This window comes from Microcaecilia unicolor, chromosome 3, assembly GCF_901765095.1.
Source record: "Microcaecilia unicolor chromosome 3, aMicUni1.1, whole genome shotgun sequence".
In the NCBI taxonomy this organism is placed as follows: domain Eukaryota; kingdom Metazoa; phylum Chordata; class Amphibia; order Gymnophiona; family Siphonopidae; genus Microcaecilia; species Microcaecilia unicolor.
The window spans coordinates 426,684,262-426,705,860 of NC_044033.1; the positions used below are offsets into that span (position 1 = coordinate 426,684,262).

The window sequence follows — 21,599 nt, forward strand, 5'->3', positions numbered from 1 at the left end:
CCTCAGGAGTATTCAGTAGGATGACTGTAAACCTACTGGCTAGTCAAATAAACACCAAATGTTTGTACCTTATTAAAAGTAAAATCAGTGACATCGCTTGCTCAGAGCAGCATGTTTTAACAGGATAAGTTAAAACATGCTGCTCTGAGCAAGCGATTTTACTGATTTTACTTTAATAAGGTGCAATAATGGGTGTTTATTTGAATAGCCAGTAGGTTTACAGTCATCCTACTGAAGATTCCTGAGGCAGGCCAGTGTGGCTGAAACATGACTCGTGTCGAGTCTTTGGATGCTTTAATAAACTCCTTTTATGTTGTACATCATCTAGTTGTTTTTGTATATTCAGCCTTAACCAGTTAAGTTAAACCGGCCAAAGATAGGTCTGCTATTTATATGGTCCTATTTGGCTGGCTAGCTTAACCAGTTAAGGGCTGACTCCGCCTGACTCTACCATCTGGCTGCCCACTGAATAACCAGTTAGTGCTGATATTCAGCAACACTGTCCAGTTTAGAACTGCTGAATAGCCCCACCCTTCCTGCCCAGATAAATAGCTTTAAATATTGACCTCAGAATTTTTGAACATGATTCTCTCTTCTATGGGTAGACGCCGTTGTGTGTTGCAGCAAACCTAAAGCCTCATACACAAAGAATTTTTTAAATGATTTGTGGCTTGTTTTTCTACTACTTAATTTTATTTAACTTGTTTAATTTGGAAATTAAAATTAAATTTTGCTTGTCAAAATTTGATGTTAAAGAAAAGCTGCACAGTAAAGTTGTGCATGTTAAAGCTGAGGAAGTGTTGCTTTGGAGTTTTTCCTACTCCATAAAATCTCCTTGTTGGTTACAGGAATGTGCATTCATTAGCATGCATTTGTTTTGGGGTGTTCTGAAAAATAAATTTAGTGCAAATAATTTAATGTGTATTAAAGTACATTGACTTGCGTGTGCTAAAAAGATTTTAATAGCTCAAATGTCTGAAGAAAAATAATTTGAAAATTGGGTAACAGGCTCAAAGTCTGAAAAGAAAACAAAACTTTTATACTGTGTACAACTCTTGTTGGTTATCATAGGTTATATTACTGAAATTATAACAAATGCCTTGTAGCAGAAAAATCCTTTGCCTACTATATAAGTACAGTTCTATCAAATTCTTAGCCTATTACATGTGTACGGTGCCATGTATGCTGTTAGTTATGAGTACAGAGTTCTGTTCTGTCCTTCAAATCTTTTCCTGTGCAGAGTGACATTCTGGATAAATGCTTTTTATTTTACTGAAATAAATTGGGAAAAACAAGGGAATTAAGATAAACTCGAAAACCTGACTGGGCTGTAGTCACCTAATTGAGGTATAAAGGATGCCATTGTTGATTTTCCAAGGACAAACAGGATTAGGATATTCTCACTAATGGATGATATCACCAATGGTGCACTGGCGTAGAGACTCTTCCACAAGTCTTCCTCTTCTTTTGTTTACAGAAGCACTTCACCCCCTATATTGTACCGTTACCTTGGATTTTTGTAACCCAAGTGCATGACCCTACATTTCTTAGAATTAAATCTTAGTTGCCAATTATTGGATCATTCTTCAAGCATCGCTAGATCCTTCCTCATGCTATCCACACCCTTCAGGGTGTCCACCCTATTACAGAGTTCAGTATCATCCGCAAAGAGACAACCTTACCTTACTCACAAAGATATTAAAAAGATCCGGCCCGAGGACAGATTCCTTCGGTACACCACTGATAACATCCCTTTCCTCAGAGCAGGGGCGTAGCCACGGGTGGGCCGGGGTGGGCCCAGGCCCACCCATTTTCACCCAAGGCCCACCTAAAAACAGTGGATCGCAATTGGGCATCATGCAGTGTGTAGCTGGGTCCCCCTTCCAGGACCCAGCCAGGCTCGACCCTGCTTAGCTTCCTTCTTCACCCGACTGTTGCCTCACTCCACACCACCTTGGCCTGTTCTGGGAACTCTGCACCAGACCCCCTGAGAGCTTGCAGGACTTTCTCCTCTCTCTATTGTTTCCACAGAGGCTCAATCAAGGCAAAACGTTTATAGAAAAAAAACTTTATTTTCTTGCTTCCATTCAGCATAGACACAAAAGGAAAACACCTTACTCCCAGGTTGTTAAGGTTTGCTGCCAAAGTCTCATTCAGGGTTTAAACAGTCCATGTAACTTCACTTTAGCCAAAATTACTTCTTTTAGGGAACAGTACATTATCAGAAAGAAAACACAATACCTCGGTAGGTTGCAGGCCCAGACCTTTTCAGTATGAAACAGTTTACACAGTCTTTCTTACAGCACAGCTACACAGCTTTGGTCCCACCTGGTTCAGACTGGGGTTTCAATTGTGCCCAGCCCTCTTTCTCTCCCAGGGGCTGCACCTGTTTCCTCTTTAGTAGAGATTTCCACAGCGCCTCAGTCTCTCTCCTCTGGTCTTCCACCAGTCTCTCCAAGGCACAGCTAGCCACCCTCTGACAGCAGCTTTTCGGGTTTGAGCCAGAGCTCCAATCTCCATCTGTTCCTCCCCTAGTCCTTCAGTAACCTCCATTTTATCCTCCTCTCCAACTTCCCCCGCCCCCAACCTCTCCAGCTGGCCCTCATCACCTTCCTCAGAGACCATTTCCCGATCTTCTATCTCCTCCCTTAACTCTTGCAAAGCTGGGTGGGGAAGAGAGGGATTCTGGGACTGGTAGTTCCTCCTCTTCTTCCTTAACCCGGCCAACCTGTCTGCTTCCGGTAGTGCAGCTTTCTGAATGTGGGTGTTGTGCACATGAAGTCTGCCCTGTTGGGGTTCCCCGGCTGCCTGCACCCCCCTTCTGTGTGCCTTCCCGGATCCCCTTTCACCTACCCTCTCACAGGTGGCTAAGATGAAGGTTTTTTTTTCCCTCCCTCACCCCCACTGCGAAGTGTCTAGTTTGCGCTGGCCAGCAGAGATTCAGCGAGATCAACTCCGGAGCCTTCCACGATCCGAGTGGTGGCTGAGGTGAATCAGCTTCTTCCTCCCTCACCCCCGCCTCAAAGCGCTTAGTCTAAATTAAGGGCACCAGCCGACAGCGATTCACGGACGTAGACCCATGCCAGGGCGTTCCCTCTGCCACGATCTGCCCTCTTGGAAACAGGAAGTTGCAACAGAGAGAGTGGATCGCGCGGCAGAGGGAACACCCTGGAGTGGGTCTCCGTCTCTGAATCTCTGTCAGCTGGTGTCCTTAATTTAAACTAGAAGCAGCGCAGATGGTAAGCAGTGAAAAAAAACACCTCATCAAACAGAAGGTGAAGGGTCAAAAGGTACCAGTGGGAAACAGCTTGCACTGCGCATAGCCGATTGGATAAGGGTAGGACACTAGATGATCTTCAGCAGATACTGTAGTAATAGAAATGATCAAGAATTCTGCCATTAAAAACTCCTTCTCTACAACATTAGTAGGGTAACCATGATCCAAAAAATGCTGAGAAAGTTCCTTGGCTTTCAGCTTGAAATTTTGGTAAAAGCAAATCTGCTGTAGTCTAAAAAACTAGCTAATTGGTAGGCCTGCCTTCAGATGATAATTTTAGTGACATCCAAGTGTGTGTGTGTGTGTGTGGGGGGGGGGGGGGGGGGGGGGGGGGGGGGGGGGGGGAAGAAATGTGTGCCCACCCACCTTGTGCTCAGGCCCACCCAAATTAGCATGTCTGGCTACGCCACTGCCTCGGAGTAAGCTCCATTTACCACTACCCTCTGTCTACTTCCATTTAACCAGTTGTTAAGCTAGTCAGTCACTTTAGGACCCATACCAAGGGCACTCAGTTTATACAGGATGGGGGTAGCCATTGGCAAATGCATAATCTCCAATTGGCTAGCAGATTTCATCTCCTTCACTTATGCCTGGCCTGGGCTGAATCTTGAGGGTAATGTCAAAGCTCATAATATCTGAGCTATGGCTATGTCAGTAACCCATTTGAGGTCAGCCTCCATTGAGGAAATTTTTCAAAGCCGTAACGTGGTCTTCTGTCCACACATTCACATCTCAGTACTGCCTTGAGCAGGATACCTGACGCGAAAGTACCCTCCCAACTCCACCCTCTTAGGCCCAGTTTTGTTCCAGGCTGTACCTTCACAAGCAGTTTTATATAGTTTCAGGTTAATTGAGTTTGAGGCCTTGACGTTTTACGTCTCTGTTGTCCTAGCATTGTTGTTTTCGGTGAGCTTGATAGCTAGAGATTCCAACATGTGAGAATGCAACTGGGCCTGCTTATCCTCAGAGAAAGTGAAGCTACTCACCTGTAGCAGGTGTTCTCCGAGGACAGCAGACCATGCATTCTCACATACCCTCCCACCTCCCCTAGGAGTTGTATTCCTTTAATTATTTTACCTGACTGAGGGACCCACACTTGTGCGTTGGGTGGGAAAGCACCCATGCATTCATGGTGGAATGCTGCTAGGATTTTCTTGAAACATCTACACACTGGTCAACATCTGCACCGGGCTTCATCAGATGACGTCGCCCACATGTGAGAATATGTGGCCTGCTGTCCTTGGAGATCGTCTGCTACAGGTGAGTAACTTTGCTTTATGCAAAAATTTGTTATAGCTAAATGATATGATATTTATCTTAATTGTCCTGCTTCAGATGCTCTTTTCAAATAGGTTTTGTGTCATCTGCAAGTTGGTAGGCAATAAGGGCTTGTAGGTCAATAATAAAACACAGGGCTTCTTTTGTGGGCTCTTGTGTAGTTGCCGAAAGTGTAATATTAAATTTTGAAATACTTAGCTATTTGAACAGGCCATGAAAGACAGAGAAGTAATATTAACTATTCAAAAATCTATTTTTAGCATATTTGAAAACTTTGAAATATATCATTAATTTCAAGATCACAACCTGCTTAGAAATTTAGATAATGTGAGATAATAGGGGTCTTTTAGCACGTTACCTGCTGCAGGGCCCTTAGGAACAAAATTGGCTGTGTGGCTAATAACATGAGGTAATTGTTAGTAAAAGACTCCCATAAACTTTTAAATAATAAAATATAAGATAGTCTTCCTTTTGTCTGACCTGACCATAGTGCTCAATAGCAATGAAACCTATTAAGTAGCGTAAACCTCTGGGTTTATTGATCATTCTTTGGTGTTTCCCCTTTTGAAAATAACACATGACTAAAGACATGAGGGATATTTGAGAATTGCCTTGGGAAAGTAATCAGCATATCTTGCTGGATTTGGAATTTATTTCTGCAATATTGTATATAATACAATGAAAGGTCTTTCCCTGCTTCAGTGATGGAAAAATTACTGACATTTGAAAAAATGCTTGTGCCATGCCTGGGAAGTAAAAAATGGCAATAAAATTTGATCTTTTAACAGCATTGTGCTGATGAGTTGTGGGTAAAAAATTAACTCCTCAAGGAGCACAGTGCTTTTTCAATAATTTAAATAATTTTATACTGGGTTTTAAACCAGTCAGATTTCAAGACTTTGCAAGCACAGCCTCAAAAATATACTGCTCATACAGCTGCGTTTTAAGTGGTAGTGACGCAGTATGGAGAAAAACAGTATGATTTTATCCATTTGTGCAACTCTGAACCAATAATATACAGCATCTTTGAAATCTTAAATGGAAGACTTTCAGCTGCCACTGTAAGACTATCTGCTATTTTCTTTAAAGAATCATTACATTTTTATTCAAAGTAGCTGCATTTATAGCAGGAATATATGTGTGTATGTGTATGTTTTATAGATATGCACACGCACACACACCCACACCAAGCTTGTTTTTAAAATTTTGATTGTAAGTCCTTTGAGGACAGAGAAATGTCTACAGGCCTGAATGTAACCTTGAGCTGCTAATAAAAAGGCATTAACTAGACTCCATTAAAAAATTTACAGTATATGCATATACACAAATTACATATATCTGTATCTATAAGTGTGGGAGAAGGCAGGTACAAGAGGCTTCAGCGGTTTGGGTTATCTTCGCATGGAAGGAGGTGAGATCCAAATTGAGCTTTTTCTTATTTTGGTTTAGAATGACCCCTTTTAAGGTGCTCCCAGGGAGCAGAAAAATGCAGCTTGTGAAGCAGACATATTATTCATAAACCATGGAAGTTATTAACCTGCAGTACTGTGTTATAGCAGGTTAGGGATTCATGTAGTAATTTAAGCTGCAGTAAAATGTAATATTTTACCACGGCTTAGTGACTGTCCCCCTAAGAGACTGTTAGTAAGATTAGAAATGAAAGTATTTCCACTGTTATTTAATTTTAATGAAAAGGACTGAAAGATTGTAAATGGTAATTTCATTAAACTATTGACTGTTTTATATTGAAAAATCTCAATTGGTGAGTTAGCCTAGCAAACATTATCCTAAAATGAAACTGCTAGATAAAATTAAAACAAAAGAAAACACATATTGCTCTCATTACTAAACAAAACTTACTTATGGGTAGCATGTCAGAATTTTAAAAGCTTTTCACATGGGAGCTTCAGTTAATGAATTAACTTTTCTGGTCTTCTATTGGGAAGCAGACTGAGAAGAATGTCTTCTTTTCTCATTTCCTCAGTCTGGAAGTGGAACTGAAGTTTCTGCATGGAGGAAAAGTTATTTCTCCTTCAACTTGAGAAGAACATGTTATATCTTAGGAAATAAAAAAAAAAGGGGGGGATTTGTGTATAGTTCTTAATGGTTTTATGTTGGCAGAGTGACTGTTTTAGGTACCTGAGTCTCTTCACTCCAGTGAAAGCTGTAAAAAGGAAAACACACAGTGTCTGATTTAAAGGACTCTGGATTACTGGCAGCCTGTCAAGTTCTGTTCTTTATTGTTTTGAGTTTCTGGTTGAGCCTTGAAAAAAGCCTTAACTAGTTTAAATGTGTACTGGCCTTCCTTTTAGGTCTCAGAAGAGCTTTGTTTCCTTGGCAGCTCCAATTCCATTCCTTTTAATAGCTGTTTTTCCTGCTACTCAATTTTACCAGCCTTGTGAAGAGCTTTTAAAAATTTAAGGACATGCTGCCATGATGAAGTTTTCTTCAGTTATAAGAGCGAAATATGGTGTGTTTTGTTTTAACTTGATCTAGAAGTTTCATTCTAGCTGTCAGTGAATCTCATCTGTCCCAAGGAAAACCTTTTAAATTATAAATGTGCTGTTCTAATGTGGCACATTTTTCAAAATTCACGTGGAAAGATTTATTTGGCTGCATTATGTTATATTACAAAAATGCTCTGTGGGCTGATTTGGAGATTTGGCTCCTGAGATGAGTACTGGCAACCCTTTTCTTAGGCAAGGTGTCAACAATTAATAATTATCCACCTTTCACAACATGGTGCACTCAATGATAAACAAATCTTAGTCTTGATACGAATAAAGTGTTGCTACTTTATATGTAACATGCAAGGTAATCCTCAAAGTATGTATGCATGTAATATTGAAGCTTTGCTTCCTTAGTTGGAAAGAGAGGAAAATTTGTGTTAATACTTATGCGTATGGGTTAGAAGGTTGGTTTACTGGATGGTGGGATTGGGCTCTAGGAGAAAGGTCAGTTTGATGATAATTTTTTTTTATGCTGATGTGATGTGGGCTTTTCTAGCCACGGATCTATTTCTTGTTTGTATATATTTTTTAATCTGTTAGGAGAATCTGGGATGGAGGTTCTGAAAGCCAAATTTAGACTCTTAGGTAACAAGTTGAACTGAGAACTTCCAGGGTAGCATTTTCAGAAATGCTCCCCATTCTATGTTTAGGAACCAAGAAGTAGGCAGAGCTCTGGGGTCTCAGTGCATTTGATGAAAAGATGATGCAGTGGATTTAGATTTGTTAGGAATTGAGCAAAATTTTGGGTAAAGCGGAGCCTGTTGCAAAAGTTGGGCTCCACATTAACTGAGTTAGAGATACTGTCATTAATTGAAAAAGATGGAGAGCAGCTTTTAAATTAGACCCTGTCTTAATTTGACAGTCAGGAGTGCATGGCTTGTAGTGAGTTATCTGTGAAAGATATAGTGGAACCCCCATTATAACACACCCCGCAATAATGCGAATTTGCTTATAACAGGATCATGTCTTGGCTCCCTTTTTTTTAATATACTGTTGCTCTTCCCCAGTGTCTGCCTACACTGGGGTGGGGCCCTCTTCCTGTGCCTCCATGAAAACCACTCCAGCCAATATCTAGCTATGTGGGGTGGAGCCCACCCCTTTCCCTACATGAATCCACTTCAGCCAATGTCTAGCTGTGCTGAGGTGGACCCCACCCCCTTCCCTATATGATAACCACTCCAGCCATTGTCTAGCTACATCGGGATGGAGCCCCCCCTTTCTCTACATGAAAACCACTCCAAAAAATGTCTAGTAACATCGGGGTGGGCCTGGGCCCACCCCCAGATGAGCTCCATCCATGCCAGTGTGAAAACAGCCTCAGCTGTCCTCTTTCTACGTGGCTTAGGCCACTCCTGGTGCCAGTGTGGAAAACCTCAGCTGACCTCTGTCTACATAGCTTAGGCCACTCCCGGTGCTGGTGTGAAAACAACTTCAGGTGGACTCTGTGTATGCAGCTTGGGCTGCCCCCTGGGCTAATGTGAAAAATCCTTGACTGAGCTGTTTATACATGGCTTAGGCTGCTTTTGGTGCTGGTGTGAAAAACCCTGAGATGGACACTGTATACATGGCTTAGGCTTCCCCCAGTGTTGGTGTGAAAACAAATGCTGTATGTTACTAATGATTATAATCGCTAATGTATTGTTAATATCTCCTCTTTCATTGTTATAGTGATTGATGTACATTACCTTCAATATTTTTCTTATACTTACTTGCTATAATCTTCCCAATATCTCAACATATCCAATTGACTACTATGGTTCTACTCTGTTCCTTCCACTGATATATTAATTAATTGCTGTAAGCCACATTGAACTCAAGGCTCCTTGGGATAATGTGAGAGATAAATGGCACAAATAAATAAAATAAATAAATTTGGGTGGACTTTGTCTACAACTTGGGGTGAGCTCCATCCATGGCTAAATCATCTCGTAAGTGGAAATCTTTCACTACTCAAGAAACGTCATCTGCACTCAATCAACTGAAGTCTGGTAAGCAACAAACTCAGGTGGCTAAGGAGCTTAGCATCAATGAATCTACCCAGAGTGTGGAGAAAAGAAGAAGAAGAGGTTTGCCCTGTATTTTAGAAGAGGAAGCAGGATTACAGAGGAAAAATATTAAAGTGGCTAGTGATGAAAGTATGGATGCAGAGCTATATCAGTGGTTTGTCCAAACTCAGTTACAGGGAGTTTCTATTTCTGGCCCCATCATGAAAGTGCAGGCAGAAAAAATTGACCAACAACTAAGTGGCTAAGATTCTACGTTGAAAGCCAGTAACAGATGGCTCGACATATTTAAGAAGAGGCATGCCATCAGTCAAGTCCTTGTCTCTCGGGAGATTCGATTGGCTGACCAGTATGCAGCACATTCTTACCCAAGAGAAATTAAAAAAATAAAAATAAAATAGAAATTACTGGAAGGAGGAGGGTACATAGAGGATCAAGTGAACAATTATAATGAAACAGGACTGTGTTTCAAAATTTTAGTACATCGTACACTAGCAGCCAAAGATGATGTGCACAGACGAGAAGGCTTTAAATAAAGAGAGGACAGAGTAACCATTCTTTTTTGTGTGAATAAATCTGGCAGTCATAAAGTAAAACCACTCATGATTGGGAAGTCCAAATCACCCAAGTGTTTTTACCAAGTAAATATGAAATCTTTACCTTTTGACTACACAAATAGCATGAATTCTGGTATGAACTCTTCAGTCTTTACAGGCTGATTTTATAAATCCTTTGTTCCAGCTGTTAGAGTTAAGCTTTTTAAACTTAAACAAGAATAAAAGGCCCCACTTCTGCTGGTGTTCTAGGCAGTTATCCAGAAGAAGTGCTTGTGAGTTGTGATGGTAACATCAAAGTGTGAATGCCTTGGGTTGTAGCAAATAAATCTCTGCCAGCATTCAATTTTTGGTTCATTAGTGTTCATATTGCCTTGACCCCAATAGAACGCAACTCCACATTTAATGCAATGATATTTTATGAATCCAAATCATTGCATTATAATTGGGTTCCACTGTACTATCAAACCAGGGAAGTTGGGCATCCCGATAGAGCAGTAGCAATAATGGTAATAGTAAGCCTTTAAGTGAAGAGCAAACAAAACATTGCAACTCATCTCTGTCAGCTGCTAATAAATAAATAAAACAAAGCAGACCTTGAAATGTCTGTATACAAATACTAGAAGTTAAAAAAAAAGGGAAAATTAGAGTTTGTAGCAGTAAATGAAGAGGTAGAAATAGCAGGCATCTCAGACCTGCTGGAAGGAAGGTAACCTGGGTGCAGATAATATCACAATGAATGGTAGGGTCTAATTGAAGGAGGATTGGCACTATAAGTTAGAGGGCATTGAGTCAAACAGATAATACATCTTTATGGATAGAAATCCATGTGTGAAGTGAAAGAGAATAGAAGTACAACTATCCTCTTGGCCTAAATGAACAAACTGTTGATGTAATGTTAGTAGAAATTAGAGAAGCCAGGCACTTGCTGATGATGTCACTTTCCACACCAGCTTCTGAGATACTTCCATTGAGCCATTACCTGGTTACGTTCTGAACTTGAATGTTTTCTTCCTATTGATTACCTGCAGCTTGTCTCATAATCTAGCAGCTCAGGAGAAGCCAGGCGCTTGCTGATGATGTCACTTTTCATCTAAACTTAGAGGCCAGCTTTTGAGGTATTGTGCCTCAGTTATTGCATTGAAGGGGCGTGCCAAAGGGGCAGGACATGCTCCTTTGTATGATCTTCAACTGCTCAGTGTGGCAACGCAGTCATTTATAGGGTTGTAATTCTTGAGTGGTGAATCACTTCTGTAATATTGATTTTTAAGATCTGTAAAGTGGCATTGCTATTCTAATTTGCTAGTATACATGTCTAGATTTTAATTATTATTTTTTTTAAATGTATTGGCTTTTAGTTTGGTGTTGTATTCCTTGGACTTGGGTAAGGGGGTGGTTATGGGATAGTTGATATTGATCTGTGGACTGCTTCTTTTATTCCAACAATTTGGAATCTGGTTAAGAAAAGTATGTTGACAAATTTATGTTGATAAGTCCCTTATCTATTCAGGAGAGGAATGTGACCAAGTGCAAAACACCTTAGAACTGAAAAATCATGACCACCTTTAATACAGTGCATTAATACAATCCATTAGTACAATGTTAACTGATTATGTGGTGTCTTATATTTTATGTTTCTTTAAGAAAGTATATATAGGGCAGACTTCGATGCCTTTCGATGCCTTTAAATGAACACTAGTGCACTTTGAACTTAAGATGAAAAGAGGTTCCTATTACAATGCATTGCATTAAAGGAAGTCAGTAATGTATCTCACTCGCATTTGAAAAAATGAAGTCATTTTGACATTTGACAAGCCCACTTCTGGGTTATTAGTCAATCAGAAGTGAGGACACGCGCAAGCTATACCACACCCTGCCACCTCTGATGATGTCACCACCTAAGCCACACACTCCCCTCCCCCTTTGAGTTCATGTATATGATGTCTTGACGCTAACCAAGCCCCACCCTTTTTGCTTAGCCACACACCTTGCCCCACCTTATTTGCATAGCCATGCTCAAATCCCATCTCTTTTTGATTAGCCCCACCTCAAACCCCACTCCTTTTGATGATGTCATGGAAGTGAAGTCATATCCATGCCCCTTTCCCAAGATGGCGGCCACTATTGTATTCATCACATTACTTCCTGTTTCCACTACTAATTGTCATCTAGGATGGGGTCACATGATGGGAAGTGATGTCGAAAAAAAATCCGACACTGCCCCCTACAGCTTTGGCAGAATTTATTTGCGCATTCTCAGCTTTCTTCTCGCTCTTTCTTTTGTGAACAGCCTGCAACAGAAGCAAATGGGCCTTGAAGGATGGAGTTGGATTCTAGATTCCAAATAATTCTGAAGGACTGTCTGACAAAACTGACTGTTGTTTCAGTAATCTTGATGTAGGCAATAGTGCGAGGTGAATGTGTGGATTGAAGCTCATGTTGCAGTTCTGCAAATTTTCCCTATGAAGGTTGACTTCAAGTGGGCTACCAAAGCAACCTTGTTGTGATCCTGTAAGGTCAGAGCAGCGTGGGCATAAGTAAAGGAAATGCAGTCTGTGAGTCAATTAGACAGTGTGTTTACCAGTGGCAGTCCCCAACTTGTTGGGGATGAAAAGAAACTAAAAGCTGGGTGGACTTTCAGGGCTTTAGTCTGTTCCCGTTAGGACAAGGCTCTCTTGTAGTCTAGAGTATGCAGGGACACTTTTATGGGCATGGGGTCTTGGGAAAAAGATTATTGTACAAATTTGTATTAGGTGGATCAGTTACTAAGGCCTAGAGCTCACTGACCCCATAACTGAAGTGACTACCACCCAAAACAAGATCTTCAAGGTCATTTACTTCAGGTGGCAAGAATCTAGTGACTTAAATGGAGCTTTCACCAGCAGAATAAGGACAACATTGTGATCCCATGGCAGGCCTGAGGTTTAAAGGATATATCAGCCACAAGGTTTGGATGTGAAATCAGACATGGATATTATTTAAAAACACCATCTTGGAAGCCCAGACTAGATGTATTCCATGTAAAGAAGAGCAAATGACAGCCAGCCTGGTTAAAAGGTGAAGTTAATGAGGTTTTAGATGCAAAAACAATTGTTCAAAAAATGGAAAAAAAGGTCCAAATGACAAAAATAAGAAGCAGCATTAGCACTGGCAAGTTAGATGCAAAGCACTAATAAAGAAGGCTAAAAGAGAATATGAAGAGAAACTTGCCGCAGAAGCAAAAACTCATAGTAACAACTTTTTCAGGTATATCAGAAGCTGAAAGCTTGTGAGTGAATTCGTGGGCCTTTAGATCATGAAGGAGCAAAAGGGGCACTCAGGGAGGATAAAGCCATAATGGAGAGACTGAATGAATTCTTTGCTTTCAGTCTTTACTGTACCAGAAATGGTTTTCAAGAGTGATGATGGGGAGTAACTGAAAGAAATCTCGGTGAACGTGGAACACATACTAATCCAAACTGACAAAAAGTAGTAAATCACCTTAGAACATAAGTGTTGCCATACTGGGACAGACTGAATGTCTATCAAGCCCAGGATCCTGTTAGTATCCTGTTTCTAGCAGTGGCCAATCCAGGTCACAAATACCTGGCAAGATCCCAATAGAGTAAAACAGATTTTATGCTACTTATCCTAGAAATAAGCAGTGGATTTTCCAAGTCCATATTAACAATGGCTTATGGACTTCTATGAAATTATCCAAAACTTTTTTAAACCCTGCTAAGCGAACTGCTCTTTCTATATTCTCTGGCAATGAGTTCCAGCATTTAATTACAAGTTGAGTGAAGAAATATTTTTTTCCGATTTGTTTTAAAATTAGTAACTACATTTCATGCCCCCTAGTCCTTGTATCTTTGGAAAGAGTAATCAAGCGATTCATGTCTACCTGATCCACTTCACTCAGTATTTTATAGACCTCTGTCATATCTCCCTTCATTAGCCATCTCTTCTTCTAGCTGAGAGCCCTAGCTTCTTCAGCCTTTCCTCATAGGGCAGTTATTCCATCCTCGTTATAATTTTCATTGCCCTTTTCTAATAACGCTATATATTTTCTGAGATGTGGTGACCAGAATTTAATACATTATTTAACACATTATTTGAGGTGCGGTCGCACCGTACAGCGATATAAAGGCATTATAATCTCAGTTGTGTTTTCCATTCCTTTCTTAATAACTCCTAATATTCTATTTGCTTTCTTAGCTGCCACTGCATACTGAACTGAATGTTTCAACGTGTCATTAAAAATGACACCTAGGACTTTTCCCAATCTCCAAGTCTTATAAGGTCCTCTTGCAATTTTTCATAGTCCTTTGTGATTTAACAAATTTGAATAACTTTGTGTCATCAGCAAATTTAATTACCTCACTAGTTATTCCCATCTCTATATCATTTATAAATATGTTAAAAAGCAGTGGTTCCTTGGGGAACTCCACTATCTGCTCTTCTCTGTTGGGAATACTGATCATTTAACCCTACTCTTTTGTCATGTCCCCTACCTCAACGCAAGCGGCATCCTCTGGCTGCACAGGGTCCCGTCGACACGCACACTTGACTGGCACAGCCCTGAGCCATGTGTGTGTAGTTCTTCTCTGGCTGCAGGTTCCTTGATTGTTTTGCTTCTATGCACCTGGCTCTGCTCTCTCTCTGCCTGGCTGCAGGTTCCTTGATTGCTTTGCTTCCACCCACCTGGGTCTGCTCTTCCTCTGCATGGCTTCCCTTGTTTCTCTCCTATTGGTCTTCCGGTTCCTCCTTCCCCTGCTCTTGTCCTATGGCTGTGCCTCTTCTCCCTGCTGATGTCAGATGCCAACACTTTATCAGCTGAGCTCTCCCTAGACTCCTTGCTTCGGCTTCTACTTTGGTAGTGTTACTTGCTCAGTAGTGTGCTTCTCCTCTACTTTGTTCTTCGTTGCTGACTCTGCCTGTACCTGGATTACTCTTGTGTCTGCTGCTTGCCTACTGACCTTTCCTGTACCTGGATTACTCTCGTGTCTGCTGCCTGCCTACTGACTCTGCCTGTACCTGGATTACTCTTGTGTCTGCTGCCTGCCTACTGACTCTGCCTGTACCTGGATTACTCTTGTGTCTGCTGCCTGCCTACTGACTCTGCCTGTACCTGGATCACTCGTGCCTGCTGCCGGTCTGGCCGTCACATTCATCACCCCACTTTCTGCTCCATCTTGTAAGCCCTGCAGGCTGCCTGCACCTAGGGGCTCAACCTCTGGGGGAACGGTGGTCAGCGCAGGTGAAACCTGGGGTTGTCCGGCCGCCAAGCAGAACCTGGTCTGAGTACTGGGCTTGGCAGCGCTCTACTTGGTACAATAACTCACAGGTCTGACATATTTGTTTTCTATCTTTTTACCAGTTCTTAATCTACAGTAGGATAATACATCCTATCCCGTGATTTTCTAATTTCCTCAGGAGTCATTCATGAGGTACCCTTGTGAAATGTTTTTTGAAAATCCAAATACACGATATTGACCGATTCACCTTTATCCATATGTTTATTCACCCCTTTAAAGGAGATGTAGAAAATTGGTGAGACAAGATTTCGCTTGACTAAATCCATGTTGGCTTTGCCTTACTAATCCATGTCTATGTATATGCTCAGTAATTTTGTTCTTAATAATAGTCTCTACCATTTTGCCCACCACTGATGTCCGGCTCACCAGTCTATTATGTCCCGACTTGCCTCTGGAACAGATAGCCATGCAATACAAATTGTCTTGTTTGGTGGTTCAGTTCTGTTTTTATGTTGGGTAATCATTTATATGTGCAGGATATGTGTGCCAATCCAGTAAGTTTGATTTGGTTGGTAGTTTGAAATATCACAGAGAGATTATTTTCCCTTAATTATAAACTCTTGTTTTATTTAGTAAAGTGAACTGTTTCTGCTAAGTCTTATCACTGCATAAATTTCTTAGGAAATTCCAATATTCTTAGATATATACGACAACAAAACACATCTTTTAGACTTGAGGTAAATAAATTATATTTTTTTATTTAGAAAAGTGGAAGCCTTGAATGTATTTCTACTCTATTTTCAATTGTGTATGGCTCATTTGCTGCCCTGTAGAAAAATGCAGTTTGAAAAAAAGGCCTTATGCCTGACTAAACATAAAAGGGTTTATACTAAAAAAAAAAATTGTGTGACTGATGTGCAGTAGCACATCTCAGATTCATTTGTAAGCAAAGGCCTAATGTGCTTTGTAGAGTTGCCATTTTCTATTGAAACCGCAGTGTTATCACCAAGTTTGAATTAAACACTTCAAATACAAGTGATAGATTAGTGAACTGGTGCTTTATAGAGCTATCTTAAATTGCCTGCTTTGCTTGCAGTGTATGTGGTATTTTTTATCCACATATATTGGGTAACCAGTTTTCTAAAGGAAACTGTGCACATATTGCTGCCCTTTAAAAATTAACTTACGTAAAATACCTAGGTTAAAATAGCCCACATACTTTGTACTTGCTATTAGAGCAGGCAGCCAAATGGGGCAAAATAACTCACACTGTTATGACAATTGCTCACTTTATTTGCGAGTACAGTTATGCACATTAGTTGATAATATACGTACCTCTACCTGCATTTCAGCCCTGGATTCACCATTAAAGCAAATACGCCCATGCTTTAGGGCACCAAGGGAAGCGGGGCACCACTGAGTGTTTTCCCCTTGTCATCATACTGTTAATTGTTTCACTGCCATCTGCCACACCCATTATCCAACATGAATTTCAGTGTTCTTCTAATCATTATAAATATATACATGTTTTGTACAATAATGAGATTTCTCAGCATTTATTGAGTCTTAATGTCTTTTCAGTTAAGCAATGAAAGGGCCAAGGGGCATTATTGTTGGCCTGTGCTTATGGCATCTGTTGGACTTAATCCAGCCCTGCTGCATATGACTGGGACAGGGTTAGGGTGGGAACTTCAACAAGATGCACACAATTGTATGTTTGTCAGAAAACGTGCCCCCAGAATAATCAGGTGCAAATGACTGTGGGTACTTGTGTGGGACACATTTGAACAGGCCCTGTCTTTCTTTGAAAACTGTTATGTGCTCTAGGTGAGCCTTCAGCCTGTTAACTCACTTCCCACTCCTACCACAAGTTTACAATTTATTTGTGAAAATTAATATTGGGTATGAGTTTGGATGCATATTCTATATTTATGCTAATGATTTGTTTTGTGTGAAAGAAAAGAATATAACTGGCTACTTAAAAATAGCACACAGGTTTTCATAGTATGGTATTCTGAGGTAAAACTGTCACCGAGACATATGCATTAGTTTATATTCTGTGGTTACAACCAAAATAACTGAAAACATTGCAAAAAAGTGTCATCTTCTTTGTAGAAAGTGTGTCATACTGAAGTACTAACTCCCAGAATTCAAATAATATTACATAGGCAGCATTTCGAATATACTGGTCCCTAGCTCACCAATACACTCCTACTAACAAGCATAATCCTTCACCATGGAGACATGCAGAATAAGGACAGACCCTCTCTAAATACAAAATAGGGCACCATACTTTAGATATAAATGAACTGAAAACTTCAAGATGCCAGACTGTGACAGATTCTTAAACAGAAACTGCTTGCTAGCATATAGTGTTTATTGCAACACTTAGAAACAAAAGGCAAAATAAAACAACAAAACAGAAAGATATATAAAATCTACATTCCCAAATCTGTTTTATTTCAATCCTAAAAACGCAAAATGTTTTTATTTTGCCTTTGATTATTTGAGCTTCATAATCATATTGGCCCTGGACAATCTTTTCCTAAGTGCTCTTCCATTTTTTATTTTTCTCTTCCTGCCTGCCCTTCCTTCCTACATATCTGTCTGACAATGATCCTTCCCTTTTATCTTTTTTTTTTTTCAGTTTTTTTCATCAGCTTCTCTGCCTACCCTCAGATCTTATGTGTCTCCTCTCGCTCTCTGGTCTTCAGTTTCCTTTTTTTTAAACTTCTCATCTACAGCACCTATTGACTTTCAATATCCCACATCCACTCATGCTTTAGTTCCATCCTCTTTCACTCCTCCCCCATTTTTCTATTCTGCTGTTTCATCTGTTCTCAAGTCTTTCATTTCCACCCAATGTACTTTTCTTCCAGCAACCCTCTTCTCCCTTCCCCTGCCTCTCTTGCCCTCATTAGCCATTGTTCCTTACCTGCCACTCATTCTCTTTGCCTTGTCAGGATAACAGTTGATACTGACCCCTATTGGTCAGTATACAACATAGATGTGTAAGTAATGCAACATTGGTCAGTATACAACATAGATGCCAAGTAATGGCATAAAATCTAGGGTGACACATTTAATAACAGGATCCCCAAATCCAGAAATCCCTCTTTTTATTCACTGATAAGTCACAAGGACCGCGTAGCAAATAGAAAAATGTTTATTTACAAAAATGAAGTGTGAAACAAAAATATAAACAGAAATAAAGATTAGAATTTGAAAGTTCCTGATATGAATAATTAGAATGACAGAATACACAGAAGCCAAATGGAATAATACACACTCCTTGTTGCAGAAGCCTCCTAAAGTCCGGAGTGGCTACCTATGTGAAGATACGATCATAGACCGACAAACTGAGGTTGAATACTTTTTATTCTAAAGGTATTCTAAAGGTATAGGTTGTATACCTTTAGAATAATAGTCATACAACCTTATACAACCTCAGTTTGTTGTCATATGAAAGTATTTTCACATAGGTAGCTGGCATCACTATTACATGGTGATAAGCTTCTGCTGATGTTTTTGTGGACGTAGAGTGATAATTCTTTGTATTCCGGATGAGTGCTGTCTGTGCAATAACAGACATCGCCTTCAAATCTTGATACCATCATGATAGGTGATTGGTCTGAGCCCTATTATTGTAGTTATAACAGATCACAAAAATGTCTTAGTTGTCTGGATATCTCTTCAATTCCTGAGGCTTCAAGCAATCTGGGGCTAAATAAGCAAAATGTCCTTGCCCGAGATTACTGCATGCTTCCAGATGGAGCCAGATGTGCCACTAGATAGACAGTGTTGGGGTCACAGCCACGAGACCTTCACAGATGGCAGGCTCAATGTGGCTTAGGTACTTATTTGTACCTGGGGCAGTGGAGGGTTAAGTGACTTGCCCAGAGTCGCAAGGAGCTGCCTGTGCCTGCAGTGGGAATCAAACCCAGTTCCCCAGGACCAAAGTCCACCACTCTAACCACTAGGCCACTCTTCCACTCCACTCAGTTGATGTGACATCACAAGCCAGCATAGCAGATTAGAAATAAAATAAAGTCTGTGATACATTGAATATATTATGATGTGGAGTGGTCTATCCCTCCAGCCTTCATCACATTTCTTCTGCTAATCACCTCTTCTCCCATTCATTCCACCTTCTTGATTTCTACCCTCTCTCACTCTCCAAAAAGACCTATCCCCTTCTTGAGTATTTCCCTCCTATCTGCATTCCCTTGCCCCTTTCTACTATGGGTCCTTTGCACCATCTTCCCATCTTTTTTTTGCATTGTCTCATATTCCACAGCACCTTTTAACACAGCCTACTCCCAGTTGCTTAGTTCCCACTGTCCTCCTAATCCTAGAGTCCTCACTTTGCCCTCAAGTGAATGCTGCACTTCCCCATGTTTCTCAGTTACCATCCAGGCCCTGAATTCCCCCGCTTTACCCAACTCCAGTCAATCTGACTCTGCTCTTCCACTGTCCTATCCAGTCCCTGAAATCTTCTGCTGCCCAGTGTGTAGCGGTGGCCAAAAAAAGTAAACAATATGCTAAGAATTATTTGGGAAAGGGTGGTAAATAAGACCAAGAATATTATAATGCCTCTATACCGTCCCTTTCTGTGCACAGTACCAAAACCATTATCCACACTCTTATTACCTCATGCTTAGACTATTGCAACTTGCTTCTCTCAGGTCTCCCACTAATCCATATGTCTCTTCAATCTGTTCAAAATTCTGCTGCATGACTTATATTCCGCCATGCTCATATTAGCCTTCTCCTCGAGTCAGTTCATTGGCTTTGTATCTATTTTCGCATACAGTTCAAACTCTTCTTCTTGACTTACAAGTGCATTCACTCTGCAGCTCATCAGTACCTCTCCACTCATATCTCTCCCTACACTCCTTCCCGGGAACTCTTCTCATTGGTTAAATCTCTCGTATCTGTACTCTTCTTCTCCACTGCCTATTCCAGACTTGGTTCTTTTTATCTTGCTGCACCATACGCATGTAATAAAATTCCGTAGTCAGTACATCAAAACTCCATCTCTGGCCATTTTCAAATCTAGGCTAAAAGCCCACCCTTTTGAGTTTGCTTTTAACTCCTAACTCCTGTTCACCTGTTCCATACCCATGTCTGTAAGTAATCCTCTTATCTCTTATTTGTCCTGTTTGTCTGTCTTGAATAGATAGTCCCTGCGCAACAGAGCTTACAATCTCTTACATATTTAATGTACATCGCTGTATACATCTAGTAGCACTACAGAAATAAGTAGTAGTAGTCCATGGTGTGACCTCACCTCGAGTGTTACATTCAATTAGAAAAGGTTCAAAGAAGAGCGACCAAAATGATAAAGGGGATGGAACTCCTGTCATATGAAGGAAGACTAAAGAGGTTAGGGCTCTTCATCTTGGTAAAGAGATGGCTGAGGGGAGATATGATTGAGATCTACAAGTTCCTGAGTGATGTAGAATGAGTAGAAGTGAACTGACTTTTTTTTCTCTTTCAAAAAGTACAAAGAATAGGGGACACTGAATAAAGTTACATGGAAATACTTTTAAAACAAATAGGACATAAGTACATAAGTAATGCCATACTGGGAAAAGACCAAGGGTCCATCGAGCCCAGCATCTTGTCCACGACAGCGGCCAATCCAGGCCAAGGGCACCTTGCAAGCTTCCCAAACGTACAAACATTCTATACATGTTATTCCTGGGATTTTGGATTTTTCCAAGTCCGTTTAGTAGCGGTTTATGGACTTGTCCTTTAGGAAACCGTCCAACCCCTTTTTAAACTCTGCTAAGCTAACCGCCTTCACCAAATTTTCCGGCAATGAATTCCAGAGTTTAATTACACGTTGGGTGAAGAAAAATTTTCTCCGATTTGTTTTAAATTTACTACACTGTAGTTTAATCGCATGCCCCCTAGTCCTAGTATTTTTGGAAAGTGTGAACAGTAGGAGGAGGATTTTTTTTCACTCAATGAATGGTTAAACTCTGGAACTCTTTGCTGGAGGATATAGTAACAGCGGTTAGCGTATCTGGGTTTAAAAAAGGTTTGGATAAGTTCCTGGAGGAAAAGTCCATAGTCTACTATTGAGACACAGGGGAAGCCACTGCTTGCCCTGGGATTGGTAGCATGAAGTGTTGCTACTATTTGGGTTTCTGCCAGGTACTTGTGACCTGGATTGGCCACTATTGGAAACAGGATACTGGGCTAGATGGACCATGGGTCTGACCAAGTATGGCTGTTTTTATGTTCTTATCCCTACAGCTGTACTTAAACTCTTGAGTTCCTGGTTTCCTACCATTCTCATTCCCTCAGTACTTTCTCTTATCTCATAGCCCCCTTCTCTAAAATCAACCCGTTTGCCTCTTCTTCCGCCATCTATTCTTCCTGCTTCTCCCCTTCCTTAACAACATTTGCCCTTGCATCTCTCCCTACCTTAAATTAAGTGGCAATAATAGTAAAGTCATGGAGTTCCTCTGTTTCCTAGCTTTCAGCCCATCTGTTAAATAAAATTTGGACTCACAGTTGTTTCTTTTGTTGCTGATCTCTTGAGATTAGCAACAGGAAGTTGTGCCTGTAAATCAGGGGCACAGCCACCCTCCAATTTTTGGGGTGGACTGAGGTGTCAACACATTCCTCCTCCTTTCTTCCCTTGCCCCCCCCTGTATGTGCTAAACATACCTTTGCAGACAGTGATGTTGAGGTCCTGCCAGCCAAAGAAACACAGTTTCTCTGCCACT

The 21,599-nt window shown here is 40.7% G+C and overlaps 1 protein-coding gene across 1 annotated transcript in view; it reads left to right on the forward strand.

Annotated features, from left to right (window-relative positions):
* Positions 1 to 21,599, forward strand: part of NBAS (NBAS subunit of NRZ tethering complex) — an 892,343-nt gene that overhangs the window by 86,409 nt on the left and 784,335 nt on the right. The window lies entirely within an intron of this gene.